Here is a 24,466-nt window from a genome sequence, read left to right on the forward strand (position 1 = left end):
TATATATATATACAGGGTGTTCCAGATTATCTGTTTTTTCTTGTGGCATGTAAAATATAAAGTATGAGAAAAATAAATTCTCTTAAATTTCATTATATTTGGTTGAACGGAAAGTTCGTGCCTTAATTCGTTAATAATCGTTTCGTTAATAATCATTAACGAAAAATTAACAACGAATATAACAACATAATTATATTGGTTGCAAGTATTTGGTTGCTCAGAAAATAATATTATATATATAAATAATATATATAATATATATAATAATTTACCTAATATATATTAAGTATACTTATAACTCAAGTATTTGGTTGCTCAGAAAATCCAATACTGATTTCGAGAAAAATGTACGTATATTAAAACCATAAATCGAATATTATTTTTATCGATCCGTATTAACTTTTCTGTCAATCCAATATTTCAAAGAATTACATGACATTATTCGTTACCTCATAATATTATTTAATAATATTAACATAATGTAATATTTTACATTCCAGTATATAAGGAACAAATAATCTGAAACACCCTGTATATATGAGCAGTTTTCTTCGTATGCGTAGGAAATGGAAAGATACACACGAATATTTGCGAAGAATGAGAGAAAATTCGTATATCTTCCAGCATGGTGAGCACTACTCTGCAGCTTCGACGGTAAGTTCGTTAGGAAGAGACCTTCGTGCCTCTTCCTTTCTTCCTTCCTTTTTTCCTTTCTCGAAGACATAGTCCCGAAGGACGAAGGGTCCTTCGAAATCTCACGAGGCGTTTCCTGAGTTTCCATTTCGTCGACAGACTTTTCGTCATTGTGTTTAATATAAACGCGAACTTACTTATTCCGAAACTTTATCATAAATTTGTTGATGTACAGTCACTCTCTTCGGATCTTTTACGAGAAGAGTACCAAGTTTAAGATCATTAAAGTCAAAGACTACATCGTATTATCTCTTTGAAATCGTTTCCAAGATTTAAGACGACTACGACTTATTACAGTCACGGTTTATCGGTAACGAAGATAAAATCGAATGGGAGGTTGCACGAATCAAGGTCGGTTACTTTTAATATATCTTTTTATTTCAATCTTCCGTTTTCTCTTTCTTTCAATAGATTTGATAAATTAACGATTCGTATACGATAAACTTTGAAATAAGATTAACATTCTATTGACATTTGATGATGTATTAGTTTAATATGAAATCATTTTCATTTAATTTTCTTTATTATTTCTTAAATGTACAGTAGATGTAGAAAGTATTGATGCATCGATCAATTTCAAACGAAACATTGGAAAATTATTTTTTAATTAATTTTTTTTATAAACTACTAGGATTTTTGTGCTTCTTTGGCATAAGTATGGAATTCTTCGAATTATTTTTTAATTTTATCATCGAGATATTTACTGTCAAAGTTTTCTTCGAAATTTTATCTCAAAATTAATCTATGAATCTTGTGTTATCTTCAATTATTGAGTTTAGGTAGATTGAGTACTTGGGAGGAGTGCACAAGGATTGGTTTCGGTTTTCTTATTTTTGTTTATGAAATCTAGTTTATTTAACGTATCTTTTGTGTGTTTTTTAACAAGTATTTCAAACTCATTTTTGATATGAATAATTGTTACGGGTGTATTTCCATATTATTTACTGTTTTAGAAGTTGAGATGCTTTTATAACTCTCGAAGCTGCGCAGTTCTTTGATGTTTCAGAGAATGATGTTTTCTTTGGTGTCCTTGGATGAAGTAAGGTTTAACAGTTTCTCAAGAGTCTCGTCTATTAAACCAAGACTCGGAACACGATTAATGTACGCAATCGCTGATTTCATGCTAATAGCAGTTTTCCTGAGCAAAACGTTCCGTATTTTGTACCATAACCTTGCGTTTTTTTTCTTAGTATCGGTTAATTAAGGAATTATTTTCATTCTATGTCTATTATAACATTCTCCATGAAGTTTATTTCTCGAAGGATTATTATATAACTCCGTATACGTGGTTCAATTAATTATTATTAACGTCGTAAACATTTTATCTCATGTTTAATTATTTTAATTTTATTTTATCTAGACCAAAGTTTTCTTATAATAGTTGCAATAAATTCTCATATTTTCTTTCTATCTTTCTTTTTAAATAATATATTTCTGATACGAGAAATAGAAATCGTTTCTGAAGACCATTTAATTTTTCACATAACGCGCAAATGAAATTTAATGTACTCGTCGGTAAGAAGCTTACATTAGGTCTATGGGGTTTATTGTGAACAAACTTTTCTCTTTTTCTCATAGATGAGTTGTTGTTAATCCGATACGCGAAGGCATCTCTCGCGATTATCGAGATATCTATCCTCTTTTTTTTAACCGGTTGCTTCTCGAACACGAACGCAAATGCGAGTGGAAGCTAGGAAGTGGATGAGAAAAAACTGTAGGGAAGGAAGATGGGAAAGAATGAGATTTTTCTCGATAAGTCAAACGCCTTCGTATTATTTCCCTTTCATGATTGACGCGTACGGAATATTTTTGCTAACATTTTATAATCGAAATTATTAAGGTGTTATTTTATTTAAACGGCACAAAAACAAAAGTAGATTCGTCAATTTATTTGTCAATGGAAACAATGAAGTCATTGGTTGGATTTTTTGTATTCACTTACGATTAAGTGAAAAAACATGTTGTTATAAAAAAATATGAACCGTTAATTAAAAAACTAAAAATTAATCTCGAAATAATCTCGAAGTTTTCCATTAAATCCAAATAAGATACTACAATATATTCTCCTTGAAAGTATGTATGCATACTTTGTATGTATGCATTGAAAGTATGATAAAAATTGCAATTCTATATTTAGAATATACGATATATAAATTATAATACATTATTATCGAAGTATAACTAAAAGTTAAAAAAAAAAAAGAACAGGCATTAAAAAAATATCTAGTATATAATTATACAGAACTGAAAGATAAATATGATTTATAAAATATATAATATTAAGTATACATATAAGTATAGTATACAATATATACTTCAGTGCGTGACTTAACAGTTGCATGACGTTATAGAAATCTAACACGATATTAAAAATGATCATATACTTATCAAACTTGATAAGGAGTACTTAATAAATCGTGTCATTTAATGTAAACAAATATCCAAGCAAATGATCGTTATGATAATGATCAAAATCATTTGTATTACTTTACACGCGAATTATACCAATCTATAAAATGTACAAACACGTACATAAGTATTTAAATGTATACTATGAAAGGAGAATAGTCAACGAATGCGCTGTTTCTCTGTAGAAGTCGATGGAAGTGGGGTGCAGCAGCAGCAGCAGCAGTAGCAGTAGAAGCAGCAACAGCAGCAGAAGCAACAGCAGCAACAGCAGCAGCAGCAGCAATAGTAACAGCAGCAATAGCAACAGTAACAGCCGCAGTACGAGGATGGATCGCTGATCAAATTGCTCGCATTTTACACTGGAGGTTCTTGATACGGACGTTGCAAGCAAAAGAGAGAAAGGGAAAGACTGAGAGAGGGAAAAGGAAAGAGAGAGAGAGAAAGAGAGAAGAGAGAGGACGACTGGTCTGACAAAAAACGTGGCCGGTCGACAGGCAACCAACCGGCCTCTCTTGCAAGCCTTACTTGCTCTGAAGATCGTGGTACCTTCACTCGAGGATCTGCCATTCCGAAGAATAAACTTGACTTCGGGACAGGACTCGTTCTGCTTGAATCTGCCATCTTATTTTCATAACCAACTTACCCCCCTCCCATTCTGTCCCACAATTCTTTTTTCTGAACAAAGATTGTGTACAGAATGTCTCTCTGTTTAACAGTTTTACGTTCGGTAACGTTGTTTTACGTTATTTGAAAATTTTCTCTTGAGTGATAATTATAATAATTCATTTTAAGTATAATGTTTATAAAACAATGTTTATTATATTGATGTTAATACATATATATAGATAGGGTGAACTAAAAGTTCACGTGCGTGCGTTTTAAAATTAATATTTCACTTGTATATAAAGTAATTTTATTGACTACTTCAAAAAATTGTACTATCTGAAACAACACAATAACTTTTGGTTAATATTGATAATATAGTACTTAACGATACTCGCAATTATAATAAGTAATAATATTCATAAAGAAATATTTATTATATTGACATATAGATAATATAACACTTTATTTTAATCTTAACTATACATGTATAGTTAATAGTTTACAGAATAATATTTTATAAGATTCAATGTTCATATTTTCTAAATAAAATAATCGGAAAAGGTAGTTGTATCGAAAAAAAAAACAACTGTATTTGTTTAGAAGAACGTTGCTTTCTTCTTCTTCGATAAGTTTATTTGCCTTATTGTTTCTTTTTGTTTTGTTTGTTTTTGTATTTTTTCATAAAGCAATCGAAGAAATAAAAAGATTTATTAAAGAAAACGCGTGAACAATCGTGAATCGAATCGAACGACGCATTCTGTGGCGCGAGATCGAAGAGCCATAAGTTTTTTCTTATCGTTTGGTAACCGGTTAACGACCGAGGAGCTCTACTTTGTTCACTTCTATGCGCTTCGAGAAGCCTACCGGACCGGTTCTGTTTCCACGTATCCTTAGAATTTAACGCGAAAACGAGCCTAGGTTAATTTCAACAAGACCAGACTACCAGTACGGGTTATGGGGCCGTAATAATTAAGTATCATTTAGATTATGTCGTCTTCCATCTAATCGAATCTGATGTTTATAAAGAAAGAACGAAAAAGTATCCTTCATTTTGAACACGTTTTTTCGAAATTTTTATATTTATTCCAAAATTGTCTTATTTTTCTCTATCCAATTTAACACTAAACCCCTAGCACAGTTGAAGTATACTTATTTATACCATAACCAATCAAATGATCGTTTAGTAACAAAAGTTACACTTTTTAAAATGAAATCTAGATAATTGTCAATATTTTAATTGTTTATATAATAAATAAAACAATATTGAGAAAGGATATTTTATTTTATATTTAAATATATATAGAATAAAAATTTGCTTTCTTTTTTTTCCTCTCGTGTACAAAAACCTAGAAATATAATATTTTTGTTCCTATCTTTCGATCGAACCTAAAGAAAGATAGAAACAGAAAGTGATAGAAATAAAAAGATTGTGGCTCGTTTTCGGATCGATCGGTTGAGCCAATCGGGTGTCAAGAGGAACGAGGATACGGACGAGTGCGATTTACGGGCTGGAAAGCTTAAAGCTCGCTCCGAAGATCCTCCTCTTTCAGGTAGCTCTTTACTTACGCAAAGAACACACCCACATTCATAGTACTTTCTCTTCTCTCTTTCCGTTACTTTGAATTCTTCCTTCGGAGTAGTCTTACCCTGTCGTCGATGTCGTCTCGTGGAAGCTCCCCTCCGAGGGACGATAAACCCTCTCATCGGTGACGGACTTATCGCCTCGAATTATCTCGAAAGCCACGGCAAACTGTTCAAGTGGTGGGGGTAACTTCAGCTTCTTCCTTCGTAGAAGAAACGTTTGGCTCCTTCCACCCTTCTTGGTTATAAAACGAGATTCTTCATTTCGAGGAGGAGGAGGAGGGCATATTGCTCGTTTCGTTAATACTTTGTAATCGTCCCACTTTCTCTCTCGATAAACGTTTACGAGAGTTTTTGTTTATTATCATTTTTTTCAACAAAAGTATCATTTTATATAAATGATATGAAAATTCGTGAAAAAATGATCTACTCAGTATTAAACGACACGAATTTTCTTTTTTATCTAATATTATTATTTTATTTTTATATTATTTTATGTACAAATAATATTTATTTGTTTATTTATATTTATTTATTATTTTTTTTTATTCCCATAAATTTCTTGACTAAACGAAATAAACGAAATAAACGAAATTATAGAAAAAAGTGACGAAAACTTTTCAACTATTCTTTTCTAATTATAATAATTAAATATTTAACTGTATTTCACTGTATATATACAAATCAAATATAATTTTTTAACGTAAGAAGATAAATGTTGGTAAAAAAAATCATTTAAAAAATGTTCGTCCAGTTGTACTTTCGGAAAGATAATTTGTTGATCCGTTAACGAATGGTTCGAACTAAAAATGAAGAAAATTCTTGAACGGAAAGTAAAGTTGCCGAGATTAATCATCTCGGCAACTAGCAAAAGGGGTCAGTCTTCGCTTATACGTGTGCCATCGCGCTCACGTTTATGAAATTTCCTCGTAGAAAAACAAGTGTGTTTAAACGTTACCATTGATCATCGAGTAATGAAAATGAGAGAGAGAAAGACGGAATGAATAACTCGATAATTCATTGGTGATAATAACGGTGCGGCATAGTCGTGTTCTCGTCAAAACTTTCTTTAGCCGATGGGTATACATATATCATGAAAAGTGCGTGAGAAATATGGCGAAGCGGAGACAGAAAGAGAAAGAGGGAGAGAGAGGGAAAGAGGGAGAGGTAGGAGGGAAAAGGGAGAAAGCACGGTCCTGTCCCGGACGGCCAAGTTTTCCGTTTAATAAGTCGCTGCAATTTTTCACCCTTCCTGGCTACCACCCCGCACTCTCCCCCTCCCCACTCACTCTCTCACGGGTCGAGGGGCACAGAATTTCCTCCCTCGAGAGGTCGACAGTCCAACCCCTCTTCCTCCCTTTCTTCTCTTTTTCTCTATCTCTTTCGAAGGGGTCGAAACGAGCTCTCAGCTTCGCGTCAAACTCGCGTTAAACTCATTCACGTCGGTTCGAGAAATAATGTCTGACTTATGATATGAAAAAAAGTGTGTCGGTTAATTTATTTTCTTATCAAAATATTATCTACCTAATTATATTTTGATAATATACGTTACTTCTGTTTAATTGTATCTCTCAATTTTTCTTAACGTTTCGTGAGATACGAAATTTGCTCGAAATCGATTCGCGATGGAAAAGACAAAAGGAGAAAAGACAAGAGAATAGAAAGAAAGGGAGAGGGAAAGAGTGAAATAGATAGACAAACGGACGGACGGACAGACAGACGGAGAGAGATAAGGGGGATCGAAAAGGAGGATTGGGAGTGGAACGCTAAATTAAAGGGCGTCGCGGACAAAGGCGGATGTGCCTCGAGAGCAAAACAGCCGCGAATAGGTAAAACCTATATAGGTAAGCAAGGGGTGTCTACGTTTGGCTCTTCTTCTGTGGATCAAAGCACGATTCACTCTCTCTCTCTCTCTCTTTCTCTCATTTCTTCTCATCCTACCTTCTCCGACAGGAATAGAGATGGAAAGCAAGATTCGCGGTGAATTTCAATGGGCTCCGGCAGTGTTCGTGCTTGGAAAACCATTTTCAGGAGAAGGGTGTAAGAGGAAGGGTGGTGTTGCTTGACTGCATACACCACCATGAACAGCGTAGCGATAGTGGAAGGAACAGGTGACTTTGGATAGAGGGGTTAGGTCTTCTTCTTCTTCTTCCTCTTGGCTTACGGAGAGAAATGATCGAAAGTTGGCTGGTGGTGCTGCTATGTAATAACGGGGGAAAGTGAAAGTGAAGGAAACTCGATAGAAGGAAAGAGAAAGGAAAAAGTAATGGTATAGTTATATATACGTGAGTATTCTCGCGTGTGTTTGAGCAGTTGGTATAGAAAAGTGAACTTTCGTGACTTGGTATGATCGATTCTTGCGAGTTTACTAACTCTAATGATTCCTTCGGGCGACGATGTTCCCTCTCTCGATATTTCCTATTGATTATCCGCCGTACTAGCATTGCCTGAATTGATCGACGAGTAACTAGAGTTTTGTTTCTATACTTAGCTCGTCATGCATCATTGATATGAAATCAAGGGGTTCGGTTAAACCTGAATAATACTCGCACGCTTCAATCTTGCGGTAGACTATCACGCGTTATGATTCCTAGAGATTTCAACTAAATCGATTAAATAGAAAGCGAGAGAAATATAAGGAAAGATGAGAATCATTAGAACCCCTAAGAAAGAGAGAGAGAGAGGGGTAAGAGTTCCATTCCCGTAATCACTAGTGCTAACACAAACCGTCTAGCAGAATTTTCACGTCTTACGTGTGCGGCCGCACTTCGCGAAGTGTATCGCGAAACGTTGGGCTGTAGGTGACGGCGTAGAACGAATAACAAGGCAGCACCCCTGCAGGTTTACCATAAGAATGGTCCCCATTATCCCATAGATCCGCGCCGGGAGATATTCCGAGTTGAGAATAGCCGAAGCCGGCTAAGGGGCTGGTGACAGATGCTCTGTATGCAAATTTCCGAGCACCCGTGAAAACCCCATAACACACAGAGACCATCCTCCTCCTCCTCCTCTTGTGGATATATCCCTCTTTCTCGCTTTCTCCTCCTCCTCATCCTCATTCTCCTCCTCCTCCTTCTTCTTATTCTACATCTTCTTTACCTCTTCCTTTTCTTTCCATTGGCTTCTTCATCGTGAATTCAGCAACCCCTGCCAAGTTCCTTCACTGTGATAAAGACTTTTCTTCTCGACTATCTTTCTCTCTTCTTCTTCTTCTTGTTCTTGTTCTTCTTCTTCTTCTTCTTCTTCTAACTCTCTTTTACTCTCTCGCTTGCTATCTCTATCGAGAGTAGGTATCTTTTCCACGTCGAGGCCGAGTCTCTAAGGTCATAGAACTCCTCATCGAGTACGCGCTCGGAACAAAGGGAAAAGGGAGGGCATTTTCTTCGTAGGGATGGGATAGGCGTTAATTGAAAGGAGGCAAGCCTCCTCCTCTGCGAGAAGACTTCACCGTTCCTGAGCGAGAAGAAACGTCCGGCACCAATTTCCTCGACTTTCGTCAGAGGGGTTCGGTCTTCGGTTTTTTCTTCATTTTCCTCTTTGTTATGTTCCCTAAGTTTCCTTTTAGAACTTACCTCGATCCCCGAATAATTCGAAATCGCGTTTGTGTCGAAAACGTGATCAATGCAATACTTCTCATTCATTTTTATTTTCTTCGGATTTTGTATGAATTGGTTTTTTATGAAATAATTATTTTAAATGATAATAAACATACTATTTTGTTACTCCTTTAAATTAAATGAAACTTTTTTTTATAAACATATAGATTCTTTTAAATTTTAATATTAATTTATATACTGACCTAATATTATTTATGTGCCCCCCGACACAGTTAAAACTTTCTTGATTTTGAACGCATCGAGCTTTCATATCGTTCGGACGATACTTAACTTGAAAGTGGTGCTTTAAACTGAGAGCGTAGAATGAAGGAAAGGGGAAGGAGGGAGGATCGAACGAGAGAGGTATACCCTCAAATTAATTTAATTAGCGGTTGTGTGGGCTAGCTAAACTTCAGTCAAACGCTCGTTAATCGCACCTGTCGTTTATACCATTGTCGTCTACCGAGGTTTCTCCACTGATTACTTATCAACGGTACTGGACGATCTAAATAAATTTTCGATTACTAAAAATAAGTTTTATAACATAAATTTTTGATTAACTTATCTTATTTATTATTAGCTTCTCTATTAAAATGGTATTCAACCATTTTACTTTCACGAGTCCACATCGATGTCGATGTAAAATCAATGATTAGAAAAAAAAAACGGTCATAGGGTGGGGAAACAATAAATGTATTTAAACAATGATGCTACGTTTTACTTCGTTCATAAGAACGATTGGTCCCGTGGGCGGAAATTTGTGAGGTAGGGGTTAAGTGGCCGTCACTCAATTTTGGTTATTAAAAAAAGAAAAAAGATAAATTCATGATTGGGCGTGCCGGGCCGGTACTTGAAAGCTCGCCGGGCCTACAGATTGAGTATGATTGCTCTTCTGCATATATTATTTACTAACATAAATTTCACAAATTTTCTCTTCACGTATTATACGATTAATAACGTATTACTCGATTCATATTTCTATCAATTGAATCTATGAAAATCGGAAGAATAATATTTCCGTGAAAAAAAGGAACATTTTCGTCGTCGGCACAAATTCTTTCTTCTTTTTTTTTCATGAAACTTGAGATTTTCGTCGGGCAGTCGCTTTCGAATTTCCATTTCCCAAAGTGTCGCGCACTCAAGCAAGAGTCTGGAAGGATGCCACGAGAAAAAAGCATGATTGTGCGTGGCTACGGAGAAAGCACGTTCTTCAAACATGGCTGGTGGAATGGTTGAGTTTGTGGTAGTAGTAATAGTGGTGTTTTGTGAGTGCGTAACAAACAAGAGTGCTGAAAGATAGAAAGAGATAGAGGGAAAGACAGAGGGAAAGACAGAGGGAATAAATGTGAAAAAGAGAAAGGAAAGCTGCGAAATGGTCTCTCTCTCTCGACTTAATATAGCGAAAGAGTGACGCGGCACTCGAGGACCGCTCGCGGATGAAATTTCATCGCGGGAATTCAATTAAAAGTAATACGGCGAGAAGGGCTTTGTTTGTAAGAAAAAACAAGACAAAGAATTTTGTTCCATAGATGGACAGATAAACGAATACAGAAACGAATTTTTTCATTTGTTTTGGTCATTCTACAAAATCTACGTTTTCCTTACATTAACCGTGTAATGCAACTAATGTAAAAATATATGATGATATAACGATATTATTTAAGAATAAATATAAGTACTTATTATTCGTTCAGTAATTTTCGTCTCGCTCGTGTCTACAAGGCGTCTTTGTGATTCGACAATGGCGATTCGTTGTCAATTCTAACCTCAAAAATTGGAAAGTTATATATAAATATATATATAATATATATACATAAATTGAAAAGTTATATCAAAGTTGGTTAAGAATACCTATCCTCTGTATTTTGGAATAAAAAACAAAAACAAAAAAAAACTCGAGCAGATACAAAAATTCCATCTGTATATTTGAAAACTGTATAAAATATATAGTCAGCAATAGCTAACATTTTTTCGGCAACAGATGTACTGTAAATTAGTGTAATTGATGCATATTTGTTAGTAACATTGAAAGAGTATTTTTTTTTGTTTATATATAAGAGCAAAAAATTCCGTAATATAAAATTATTTGGATTACTCGTGTTTAGGTTTCTTCAATAGACTTCCTTGGAGTAAATGGACAATCGATAGGTTCGAACGTTTTCAAAGTATCGAAAAATAGGTTCGAAATGACTTCTTGTTGTTCAAAAGGCAATTAAGAAACATTTCGAAGAGGGTGACATGGGTGGGTCTTTTTTAGTTCGAAGGGCTTTTAGTGACGTAGGCAGAAAACTCGCCTATGGGGGTTGTTGTGAGCGTGCGTAAATTTTCGCTCGGCGAACAGCCGGAAAATTCGATCGGAATGCTTTGAATTCTTGTCTCGCGAGACGAACGGTCGAAGCGATTCCGGAATACTGATGTGCTTTGTACGTATTACGTATGTACACCGTTGTGCTGTAGAAAATGAGAAGAAGAGTATAAAAAAGAAAAAAGAAAAAAGATAAATGAGTTAGAGAGAAAGAAACGAAATCAATGGATTCTTTATTCCATTGTTTTTCATGATCGCGATTATTACCTTTTTTCTTTTTAAAAATATAAGGGCACACGTATTATGTGTGAGCCGGTACAATATTTTTATGAATTTATTAAATATAATTTCACTATAAAATGTCAATGGATACATTTTTTTATTTAAAGTCATAAAAATTCATTAACAGTCTAGAAAAACTTTGTTTTTCTTTAGCAATTTGATCAATTGTTATCAGACAATAAAATTAACACATGCTTATATCTTAAAAAATATAATTCAAATTGAAATTAATTCAAGCGTATACCTTTAAATATTTGAAAAAAAGTAATTCATGTATTTTCGTATCGAAAAATGTATTCAAATGTATAAAATATTTCCAGTCGCCTAACTTTGTTTCTTATTTTACCGAAGTCGTAGAATTCGTAATGGTAAGGAATCACGACTAAGAAGACGGATTATCTCCTTCATCTTCCCTACCCATTGTAAGATAAACTTGACTCACAATCAGACCAAAATCCTACTTCGATTATTCGAGATGATCGGTAGATTTTCTTATTTTTCTTCTTCTTCTTCGAAAAAAACTCGAGGGAGAGAGAGAGAGAGTGATCTTCAAATTCCTCTTGGTCATTCGATTTTCATATAACATTGACGTGGACGTGGAATACTAAAGACCTCGTTGGTTCCTTTTCGGTGGTGGAAAAAAAATGGAAGAATTGTTGAAGGAGAAAAACTCCTTTCGAAAATAAAAAGTAACGGTTGAGTGTTTCGTCCTCCCGATAGCTGGTCGGGAAATGAAATGCTTTTGTTTTCTTTTTTTATTTTTTTTTTTCTTGCCTTTCCTTTCGTTTTCCCTCTTCGTAAGAGTTTAGCGGACGGAAACGGGTCCTTGAAAGTTGAGCTCCTCTCCTTTTGTCGTTTATCATGACGACGAAAACGCATCGGGTAATGGAGAAACAGAGCCCCGGCTGACTTCGTTTTCGGTGATCGTAGGTGCTCGTAAGCATTTGAAACTTTACTGGAGGTAGGGGAGGAAAACAGCACGTAGGGATGATAAAAACTACGTTCGGGGGGGAATAAGTTTTGTCCGTGCGTTAAACGACGATAAAATTTCGTTCATGCTAGGAGGCACTGATTTTCCTCCTTATATTTTTATTCCTCCTCGTTGTGACGTCTCTCTCAAGGAAAGATAAGTTAAAGGAGGAGAAACTGAAATCAAATTACGAAAAATAAAATTATTTACATTAACTATTAACGAGAAAACACTTTGTTATTATTTTTATTCGTTGCATTCGTAAAATTATATTTTACATATTTAACAAAGATAAATAAACAATTAAATTCGTTCAAAAGAGAGTTAAATATAAAATCAGAAAGTACATTGCATCTAGCCCCTGCATGTATGCAACACGGCGTACGCTCAAACATTCCTGTTTCATACATCGAAGTATGAAGTCATAGTTGCCTGTCCTCAGGCGTTTTGGTTCCTCATATTACTCTATTGTTCTACTTGCAATTACATATGTAGATATACAGGATGGTATACAGGATATGAGTGTCCGAACAAATTTGTTTAACAAAAGTTACATTGTACAGAAGGAGTCATCAGACGATGGTAATTATTTTTTTTGTAGAAAAAGTTCAATTAATTCATAAAATAACTTGACGTTAATAATTCGTGAATTCATATATTACCTACTTAAAGTATGAAATTTTGCCTTATTTCGTATGTTGACTGGTTGGTATAATTATTGCATGTTTAAGCTACTTATTTATTGAGTTAACAGATCTCACGTTTTAACAGTAACCTATACATACGCACCTCTACTAATACATATTTAAAGATCCATTAAATCTCTGAATTTATTATAAACCGGTAAACGATAGGTACTCGTTAAGTATGCTCGATTCGTTGCAGCGAATTATTTAGAAAAAATTTTCGCGCTCGAAATCGAGGAAAGAAGGGTGAGGTAGGGGCAGAGGGGGGGGGAACTGTGTTAGGATTTATAGCAAGTGGAACGCAGCAGGGTCTATTAGAATCAACGCGGGTTGTGCTTGAGACACGGGACATTCGCCTTCTACATATGTGTACACACACACACATATGTATATATATCTATGTGTGTATATGTACACGTGTATGCAATCGAATAGCAAATACTACAACAAGGAACGTAGATACGGATAGCAGAGCATATAGCTTGGGTCACAGTTGTGGGACCCTCCTACGGAGCATACGCTATAGTATTTTCCATCAGAGCAAATAGAATTTGCGGTTGTTCCGTTGCCCGGCGTATTTCTTGCCTTCGATTTTCACCAAAATAGTTTTCCCAAATATTACTTTCTATACTATTTCTTTTATTTTGATGATACTTTTTATTTTTCGCGAAGTGTACTAAATTATCGCTAAGCTATCATAAGATTTTAACGAAAATGAAAGAAGTATGAAACAAGGATTGTTTAAATTAATTTGATAATCAGTTCTTGTAAGACAATAAGACAATAAATAAAAAGAAACATAACGGACTACATATCATTGCACACACACACACACACACACAATATATTTTAGATAATATTTATTAAATTATAATTATTGTTAATAATCATAAAAATGATTTTAAAAATCTGCTCAATAATAGTCAAATATATATACATATTATATATTATTTTTGTATATTATTCATTGTTTAAGTTTAAGTTAAGTATAACTAATAGAAAGAAAGAAGACCATGAAGAAAAGATAAAGTAAAAAAAGAGGTTAGAAAAAGAGAAGGGGCGGCATGCTGGTTCGCTTGCGTTCCTGCAGCAGGTGCCACCCTCAGTTTTATGAGCGGTCGCCAAAGGGCAGTATACCGGATGTCATTTACATCCGAATCGCTCATCGGGGAGAAACTCAGCTGGCAGATAAACTCTAGATTTGCGTGGAGTTGCCGACAACGCAACGTTCGGCCTTGCCTATCTAAGGAAAATGTATGCAAAGCTGCTTCGATGTCCTTCGTCCACCATTTACCGTTCGTTCTCTTAAAACGATTTCTGGCACCCTCCCTTCATGCTTTTGCAAGGATACGAATTGATTTGTCTTTTCATATTGTCAACTTCCACCACGCAATTTACATTAATCCTTCTAATGTTAGATATAGATTTTTTTACTCATTTCAATTGTTTTTTTTATCAAGTTACTTTTTTCGTATTACGGTTACATTTTTCAGCACTATTGTTGACTTCAGAATATAATCACCAATAATACTTCAGTCGACAGGATCGATATAATAAAAGCACACACACACAAACACGTTGCGAATAAATTATTTAAAAAGAAAGTAATAATAAATATAATAAAAAATTTGAAATTCTTTTTTTTCGTGATAACTCACATTTGTCATACCTGACAACCGAAAAACACGTATAATACAAACGCATATAAATGTGTATCCAGCTTTTGTACCCAAACCGAGATGTTCTCGTTATCGACGGCGTTCATAACAACAATGCGATTCTTTTTTATGGCACTCGGAATTTGAAAGTTTCCACAACGTTGGTGGTACAAGGAGACTTACCGTGCTTGGGGAATGATACGTCAGACTGAACTCATCAACCGAACCGGTATACGTGGCGAATACTAATGTGACAATATTGTGGGGGTGTTGCAAATGTACATACCTATATGTATATTGGCTTTACCACCCTCCATTTCCGTCTCCGCATCGTATAATACTCCAGTCGAACGATAGACGTCCAAATAAACGACACTCATTTCTCAAATTTCGTATAAAATAGGAAATCGTAACTGTATATCAATAATGATTTGTTTTTTTACATTTCATAAGACATTGTATTATTTGTCAGTGTGAAAACATTTGAAGAATTTTATTTTATTTCGAACTTATTATTACAAACATGAAATATTATTCACTATGAGAATGAAAATATGATATACATTTATAAAATTTCGAATACAAAATAATTGTAATCGTACAAATCTTTGATTCATTGATCTTACTTTTGATAAACAAAATTGTAATCTATCTAACTTGTTTTTATCTTCTAGGACAGATTTAACGATAGAAGATATGTGTTTAAAATCTTTTCTCTACTTAAAGATATTAAAAAGTGTAAAGTGAGGAAATTTTATCTCCACTGTATTGATTTTGAGCCGCGTGCCAAATTTTAGGAACGGTCAAACGATTTATTCCAAATACAGTTGAAATCTTATTAACAACACCGTGCTTTAATTTTTGGCTTTTTTTTCAGTTGTAGCAACTTTTACAATATACTCTATTACGCTTATTATTAATTAATTAATTAATTGCATCCATTTGGTAATCCTTTGCCGTTCAATAATTTTTTTTACTAAAATCTTCGAATTCCTAAATAAAACGAGTGTTTTTTTATCTTACAAAAATTATAATATTTTCGTATTAACAATTTTTCATCTAATATCTATCACGTACGTCACGGACTCGTGGTCTCCCGAGAGCAGCCACGTGCTTTTGAACGGAAACGCACGAACTCTGACGAAGCAGGCCGATTGTAAGATTTTGAGTGGAACGTTGGCTGTTGGAATGCTTCTGCTTTCAGTCGCTGTTCCGTGCCACGTACATTCAGCCGTATTTAATCGGTGCCAGTGTCAGTATAAACTTTCGACATTTTATCATCGCCATAATTGTTTTTTTATTCTTGTTATACATTATTATCTCGTATCGGATCTATCCCAAAGGAATGCATTTTTCTTTTTGAGATATGCAACAACAAAATCAACTATCGAGAGATCGTAACAATTTGTTTTGGATGACAGGATGAAGATGACAGTTTCCGGCTGGATCACTTCTCGTCAAAGATTGCGCGTGAAATAAAAGGTAATCGAAATTTGACATGAGATTTATGAGATTAGAAGACTTTTTTAAGAGTTTGACGAATTTATGCGAATGTCATCAAAGATTTTCATGACAACAGTGATCAGGTTTATTGTTGAAATTCGATGATTGACTTTTATCAAAAAAGATTACGTTCGTTTTTTTTTTTCTTTATAAATATCCGCTACGAATGTTTACGTCAACTTGAAAGAAACTACTTTATGTTAGGTGAAACGAAATGGTGAAAGAGAAGAAGAGAGTCAGGTGAAAAACACGAGAGGGTCGAGAATCTTTGAAGATGTGCCAATTAGCGGTCGTGACTCTTTTTAGACAAGGTATGGGACATGTATAAGATCAGAGAAGTGCGTCACTTTTGCATCCACTTTTCAACGCATCTCGAGTTCCAATTTTTTAATTAACCGACGAATTCTTCTCTTTCTCTTTCGCAAACTCGTAAAAAGAAAAAAACCGTAAGAATTTTTCCCGAGTAATTTACGTGCGAATTATTTACGAATAACTTGCGCAATATTAATTCTCGTTGAAATTGAAAAATTATTAAATAAGTTTATCACTGAATTCTTTATAAACTATTCATGTGTTATAAAAATCAAATATTTATATGCGATTTGAAGATTTCATTGTTTTATTTTAATTATTGATAGAGAGAGATTAAACATTTAATTTAATAATACAGGTGATATTAGGATAATCATTTAAAAAATATTATATTTATAATGACAGAAATAAAATGAAAATTTCATGACGTATTATATCTTAAGGATGAAAAGAAATTCAAAGTTAAAAGAGATTCATGGCATCCATTAGGTCTCGCAGATTCCCTCTGGAAAAAAATGTAGGATGCGTCAATAAATCGGAAGAAACGATATGAGCATTTTTTGGAAAGTAGTTGTAGTAGCTGTTAGGTTTGCGTGTGGTTCGACCTGGACAAATAGGATCGTTTTTCCGGGAAACAAATTCCAACCGTGATTCCGGGAAAAAAAGAGATCTCCTTATCGGTTAGTCCTCATCGCAAAAAGGAACTACTCGCTGTGGTTGGGCTACTGGCCTCGGTATTATCGGAATCTCGTTGAATCTTCCTTCGGAAGTACAGGGGTGAGTCTTTATCTTTTCGCGTCGCTTACTCGAAAGGGATTACTTTCCCATTAGGATCTTGTCTTTTGGCGACAAATCGTTGGCAGATTTGAGAAGAGGATAACGATTTTTCCTCGCAAAAACCATCGCAACTTACGTTTGACTGAGATCTTCCCATTTTTTTCCCTGCTTATCTTTATACCTCTGCAAATAGTAAAAGTATATCTCTGATTTTATTTTTTATTTATTTTTTTTATTTAACAATATAGGGAACCTATCGAGTCGAATAATGAACATAACTGGTTGTTGAAATCTCGAATGACACGTCTAACGAAATATCGAAATATCGAAAGGACCGCGAGGAAATTGATGGATTCCCATTATAACCAACAAATTGGCAAGTGCGAAATCGTCCTAAAAGCGAGGCCTAACATCGTGAGCATCCAATTCTCTTGCTTGACGACTTCGTAACCTGAAGATTCGTCAATGTCAGACCCTATTAGCAACGGCCCTTCGTTTCCTCGCGCCCGTTAATACCTAACTCCAAGTTAACTTTGCTACGACACAGACGCGGATCTCATGGGATACAAATTGTTTCGCAATAATTAAAGGAACAAACTTTAAATGTATTTAAGAGCAATGTAATATTATTATTACGACGTTCGGAAAGTAATTTCTATTTTCGTACGAATTTATCAATACTTAAATTCACTCTAAACATTAAAATCATTTTACAATCTAGCAACAAACACTTGAGACGTCATTTAAAACTTTCTTCGTTCGTCAAGACGTTCGTTGTTTTGCCATTTTCATTAGAAATAGAAAATCAAAGTAAACATTTTCATCGTATTTTTCTGTTTTTTAGTATCGCATACAATAGGGAGGATAAAATTTGTGTTGTTTACGAAGAGAATGTATCGAGTGAACGCCAAAATCATAATGGGGTTTTTAAACTTTCATTTTGGTTACTTCGATTTGAAAGATGCGCCATGTTTGTTGGGCCGTCCAGTTGAAGGGAACGACGGCACTAAATGAAGGCACCGTTTGATGGACGTTATTAGTCGCATAACAACACGAAAAATAATTGAGAAGTTGAATTTATCAATGTCAATCGTTCGTGATCATTTAAAATAGCTTGGATTCTAAATATGAAAAAGTCGTCAATTATTTGCCATTAAAAAAACGAAATAACTTTCGCGATATGAAATAAGTAACGATTCATTGGTTAACAAACTACCGACACTCCGAGTTGTCAAATGATTGCTTCAAAAAATAACACACATCTTCACGTATAGAATTTAAGCCAATCGAACGAAATATTGAACGAATGAAATATTTTCTTTTAATTAGAAATGAACAATGCACATCTTATGCTTGTTTTACAAATAACAGGATTTTTATAAATTACAGTACGCGGTCAAAATTGATAAAAATATGAAAGAAAAAAAAAAAGAGAAGAGAATCTACTCGTGGAATTTGTCGTTAAATAAAGTCAGGATAATAATGCGTGGGTTGATTTGATCGTGGAGTCATTCCTTTCTTTGAAAAGCTTACAAATTCTATTTCCTCGTACCCTCCTCGACGAAGAAACGCGCCTGGTGAAATGGCTTTGGCACAAAGGCGTAAAGTCACGCGAAGCTCGCGAAGACGACTTTTCGTCCAGTCGGCAGAGGCCCGAAACTCCTCGTAAGTTATGAAGATAAGAGAGAAAGTCGGCGAACGGTATAAGAAACAGAGAAAGAGAGAGAAATAAAGAGAAAGAAAGAGAGAGAGAGAGAGAGCAGGTTGAAAATATTGCGTCTGGTTCGTGGTGTGTTAACGCTCGTTGATGTTTCCATGCGTGTGCACAGCATGTATATTCTACGAGAATCCTTCGAAAGGGAGGAACAAGAATAAAAAGAGAAAGAGAAAGAAAGTGGTAGTCGTTGCACACACAACAGACGTGTGGCGGAGACGGAAACCTTAAAAATATCCAGCTGAACGAATAGCATTGCTCGATGACTAAAATAGACGTCTCGTGTCTTGAACTTTCTTTCTCCGTGACTCAAGAAAATTCCTTTTTTCCCTTGTGTGACTCGTGCGGAGGACGAAAATTCCTTGATATCGATTTAACTGACAATCTATGGAGCTTTCTTCAACGAGATAAAATAGACGAGAAAAGAAATTCAAAAGAAATGTAAAAGAGAAAAATATAAATCGAGGGTAGTTCAGAGATTTCCTTGATTTTTCGATTCCTCATAACGACAGTCACCACCGGAGCTTGCAAGATAAATATTTGATGTGATTTTTCTTTTTCCAACCTCTCCCTTTTCTCTACTAGCCCATTCCCAACTGGGAAAACTGGCTTTTCTTGTTACCTCGTTCGAGACCACTAACACCAGAAGTCTTATGAATATCCTAATACGTTTTCTCTCGACCATCAAAGATGTTTGTGCTTCTCTCTCTTTTTATTCTTTATTTGAACTCGATCTTCGATTCCTTCTGCATTTGTTCTATTCAATGATCTTGAGATAGTATCGCGATTATAGTCAACTTTGTATAGAGATAATGGTTAAGGATACAGAAAACAAAGTTAATGTCTCGAATAATTCAGTGAACGAAGTTAGATAGTTACATACTCTATCGTAAGATTATTATCAGGGAAGGAAAGGAAAGAAGCTCGTAAAAGGAGTGCATATAACCCAGAACTTCGTGGAATACGAAACCTCACGATTTGAATTCTTCATACGGTTAGTACTTGCGAAAACATATAAAAATCGAAAGCAAGGATTTCATGGAAAGCTTCTTCTCTTTCTTCTTTCCGCAGAACTTTACTACTTTGCATAACCACTGTTTGGACCATCCAGCTTTTGCTGCCAGACAATATCCTGTCTCTCCGAGTCGTTAAGACTTTTTTTTATACTTTTTCTCTTCAATCGTAATATATATTCGAGAAAAGAAGATTTCTATCTAGCAATAAAACTAGTATCACTTGCTATATCGTCTGATCGATTCTTCAAAATTCCAAAATCTCAGAATAAATGTTTAGTTGTTATGTTTTTCTGTTCAGTTTGTGCAGTATTTTTAATTTATTTATATTTTATTTGTATTTTTTCTCTTTATTATATCTTAAGTAAGTCTATGGAAAACCCTAACGGGGAATCAAATAATAGTAACTAACTATTAGATATATTATTACTACTTATATATATATATTTTTCCTTATTTTACTTTTATCTTGTTTTTATTTCTTTTTTTTTGTTTGTATTTTCTTATTATTCTTTGGTTATACTTTACGATTTACAGGAGCATTTATCTAAACCATATATCATGTCACATCATATCGTATCTCTACTTCATGAAAAATATTACTACCAAAGCCATATCAAGATCAGACGAGTATTTTTTTTTTTTTTATCCCGATAGCAAAATCGTCAGCGAATCCCCGAGAGACTCGCCGCGAATTTCCGATTCTTTCATAAGAAGGAGAAAACGTCTTCTCGTTGCACGTGGGGCCTTCGTTTCTCGAAGGAAATTCGATGCCACGCTTCTTCCGAGGGGTTATGGGGTTACATACACGGGCTGGCGTCATCGTGCACGCATATGGTAAACCTACGTTTGCGTTTATGAACGAGAAACGAGCTTGTTTCTTCTTTACCCTCGAGAGGGTAACAACGAGCTTACTCGTAAGAACAAAACGAAACCAGTTACAGAATTCACCCTCAAATCAAATCATTTGAATTGTTCCAATAAATACGGGTTAACTTGAACGAAAGCAATGTCTTTATGATTTGTGTGACATCAAGGGTTATAAATGTCACGAAACAAGATTTTTTGACTTATCTGAATAACAAGAGTATGTAACTTTTTGCACACTGAACAATTGAAATGTTGTTAACCTTTTGAAATATAAATAAAACAAAATTAAAAATGTCTACGAAATAATATTTAATTTAACCCACTGAACAGTTATATTATCTTGGAAATTGCTAAATATTATTTAATGTGGTTGATATATAATATTAATTGACAATAATTGAATAAAATTATTATATAATAAATAAGTAATTCTTGTATGCCAAGAAATTAATCAAATATGATTGGCATCTTTGGGAAACTTCCATTTTGTTTCGTGTATAACCTAACTTTTGTTATTTCTGTTTTTTCTTCATATAATCACTTCGGATCTTAAAGGAAAATTGTTATCTTCTTCAAAGAAAAAATAAGTGAAATAAGCCGTACACAAATATATTTTTATGTAATACATAATAGGAAGCTATTTTTATATGAAGATAAAATTAAAAAAAAAACATAACCTATTTATCATCAGACGTATTTTATAAACGTAGCTGTAATGGATAAAAACTTGTATTTAAAATAACTGCATATCATTTCGTCAGACCCATAGTATTAAACAAGTACATAAATTAAATCAGACTTAGCTGAGAAAATAATTATAGTGTAAAGGATTAATAACATGGGAAAGGAATAAATTATATGGCGGCTCTCGCGTACTTTTTTATTCTACTATTAACTTGACAGATAATCAATGAGTAATCTATTAAAAAAGAAAAAAGACATTTTTTTAATTGTTACATCGATTATTGATATTGATCGCGAATTCTACATGTAAAGTAAGTTTATTTAAAAGAAAAAGATTAGTTTATTTATAAATTGTACAATTGGATACTACAATTCCGACAATAATTGTGTTTCACCTAATAATATTAATCATCAATTGAAACGATTTTTCATTGGATAAAATTGTTTTTATAATAACAAAAGAGATAATAAAAATTTATGAGAGAAAAATATATTAAAGATCTAAGAATAAGGTAAAGCATTGTGTATAGATATATCGTATCATTGATGTCCAAATCTACGTAATCAGATTATTTTCTATTGCTCTGAAACATATAAGGATGAGAAATTGTAAAGATGGATTAGGAGGAAAGAATATTTTCTTATTTTATTCTTGAGGATTACAATAAAATTTCATGAATATTTTGATATACCGAATATCGAAGGATTCACGAGAGATTTATTTAACTTGAATTCAAGAGAGGTTATATTTTGGTGTTAAGCAGCAAGAGAAGCTGGAATGATGGGGCTTTTTACGAAAGGGCAAGGGTCATCCTACATTTTTTATAGTATTACACGTTTATACGTAAGGACGTAGAAAAATATATGAAAATAATGAAAAATATTGAGCAAATATATGTAAGCAAGTATTTATTAATTGAATGCAAAAATCATTGCACGGTGAACGTATAATTCATATTTTTAATCATTCACGATCTCGCTTTATGTAGGTCGATAATAGTGGAAGTAGTAATGCGTGCATGGTCACGCAGCACGCGTTCGAGATCACAAAAGCATCACGTTCGGCCATTGTTCTTGCGATCATAAATATTTCCACGATACGGAAGCGTATGCTTACCTTTGAATGGTGTTAGAATTATGGGGTAGAATGTATTCTCTCACGTTTTGGATTATCTCTCTTAGTTTACACTATGGAGTACTTTTAATATTTAATATTTACGATTAAAAAATATTATATTATTAGTATAATACAATAAAATTGTATAACACACATTAGAATAAATAAAATATTCAAACCAAAGTATTACATTCTAAATACATAATACACATATTACATATTATACACATGATAAAGAAACAATAACATACAATTAAATTTATAACAATCTATTTAAATAAATAATCTATATATAATATAATCTTATTAATATAATTAATAAATAATAATAAAATAAATGAATCCTAAATGTATATCACACTTTCTATTATTACATTTAATCCAATTAATAATTGATTAGAAACCTAATGAAATTGAAATCAATTGTCACGTATTTAGTTCTTATTGTTAGTTACTGTATAAAATTATCCAACACATTGAAATCAATAATCGTCGTTTCTACTCTTATAGTAATCTAATCTTGAAACCTTTCTCGCACCCTCTATCGATAAACAACACGTTAGCCAGCGCGTCGTTCAACATGGACACACTTACATATGTATATATATATGTTAGCCTCGTGTGACTTGATCGTACCATAGTCCTTATTAGTCATAGTCTATGGGAAGTTAGAGGAGGAAAAGGGAGGATGAGCATGCACAACGACATAGCCGTGTGGCTGTTGTGTGGCAAAACCGATAGTCTATGGGAACCCTTCGGATGGATGGGACGTATCGAATATACAAAGCACGAGAGAGAGAGAGAGAGAGAGAGAGAGAGAGGGAAAGAGAAAGAGAAAGAAAGACATGCACAAACAACGAACGACATCATCGTCCTTTCCTTTCTTCTCTCGTTTGTAACGAACTAGGTGCGAGAGAGAAAGAAAGAAAAGCTCGATGTGTTAGGGGGCCTCGTTGAAGGGGCGCGCCCCTAATGCAGCACCCCGATATCGGCCTTCGCTAGTGTTTCGTCCGACGCTTACCCGTTCACTTCGTTCACGATAAACAGAACATTTCTTTTTTTTCAATTTCATCATAGAGAAAGTAAAAATCGGTATTAGTGTGTTGTATTTATTCGTGTCAGTTATGTTTTGTAATAAATACTTCGAAATGAACGTTCGTTTCTTTGTACGGGGATAAATTAAACGTTCGATGTATAGAGATTCTTTTTTTGAAGTGACACAATATTATTATTGTTATTATTGATTTATTTAACTTACTTGACAGATTGTTAAAAAATATCTTTATTATGATAATTTATTGACATAATTAGCATAATATATATTTATATAATTTAAACAGATTTATTTTTTTTCTTTCATTTTCTTTTATGATAATATTCGTGAATAAAAAGAAAATATTTTATAAATGTTATTATATTATTTTATGAATATCATTAGTACAATATATATATAATTTATATTATTATAGTGTTTAATAAAATTTGTAAAAATTCGCTTTTCTTTTTTTTTTCTTTTGTTAAAAGAGACTGGAAAGAATATCAGGTTGCTTGTTTAATAATCGATGTCACTTGAAAAAGTGGGGGAGTGCAGCTGGGGGTAAAATCTGCATGCCGTTCGGCTGCGTAGACCATGGAGTACATCATCGACGAGACGTCGACGACCGTCTTTCTCAATTTCCAGATCAAAAGA

General features: G+C 33.9%; 1 protein-coding gene across 3 annotated transcripts in view; it reads left to right on the plus strand.

Annotated features, from left to right (window-relative positions):
- LOC122523447 (protein prickle-like) overlaps positions 1–24,466 on the plus strand; it is an 80,046-nt gene that overhangs the window by 26,911 nt on the left and 28,669 nt on the right. Inside the window, exon 1 of one of the 3 annotated variants that reach the window (XM_043645197.1) lies at positions 16,009–16,268. The exons of the other annotated variants lie outside the window; for them this stretch is intronic. The gene's annotated coding sequence lies outside the window, so the exon portion shown is untranslated. Of the gene's footprint in view, positions 1–16,008; positions 16,269–24,466 lie in introns of those variants that run through there. 3 annotated transcript variants of the gene reach the window in all.

Source organism: Polistes fuscatus, unplaced genomic scaffold (assembly GCF_010416935.1).
Source record: "Polistes fuscatus isolate 324 unplaced genomic scaffold, CU_Pfus_HIC Scaffold6, whole genome shotgun sequence".
Classification (NCBI taxonomy): domain Eukaryota; kingdom Metazoa; phylum Arthropoda; class Insecta; order Hymenoptera; family Vespidae; genus Polistes; species Polistes fuscatus.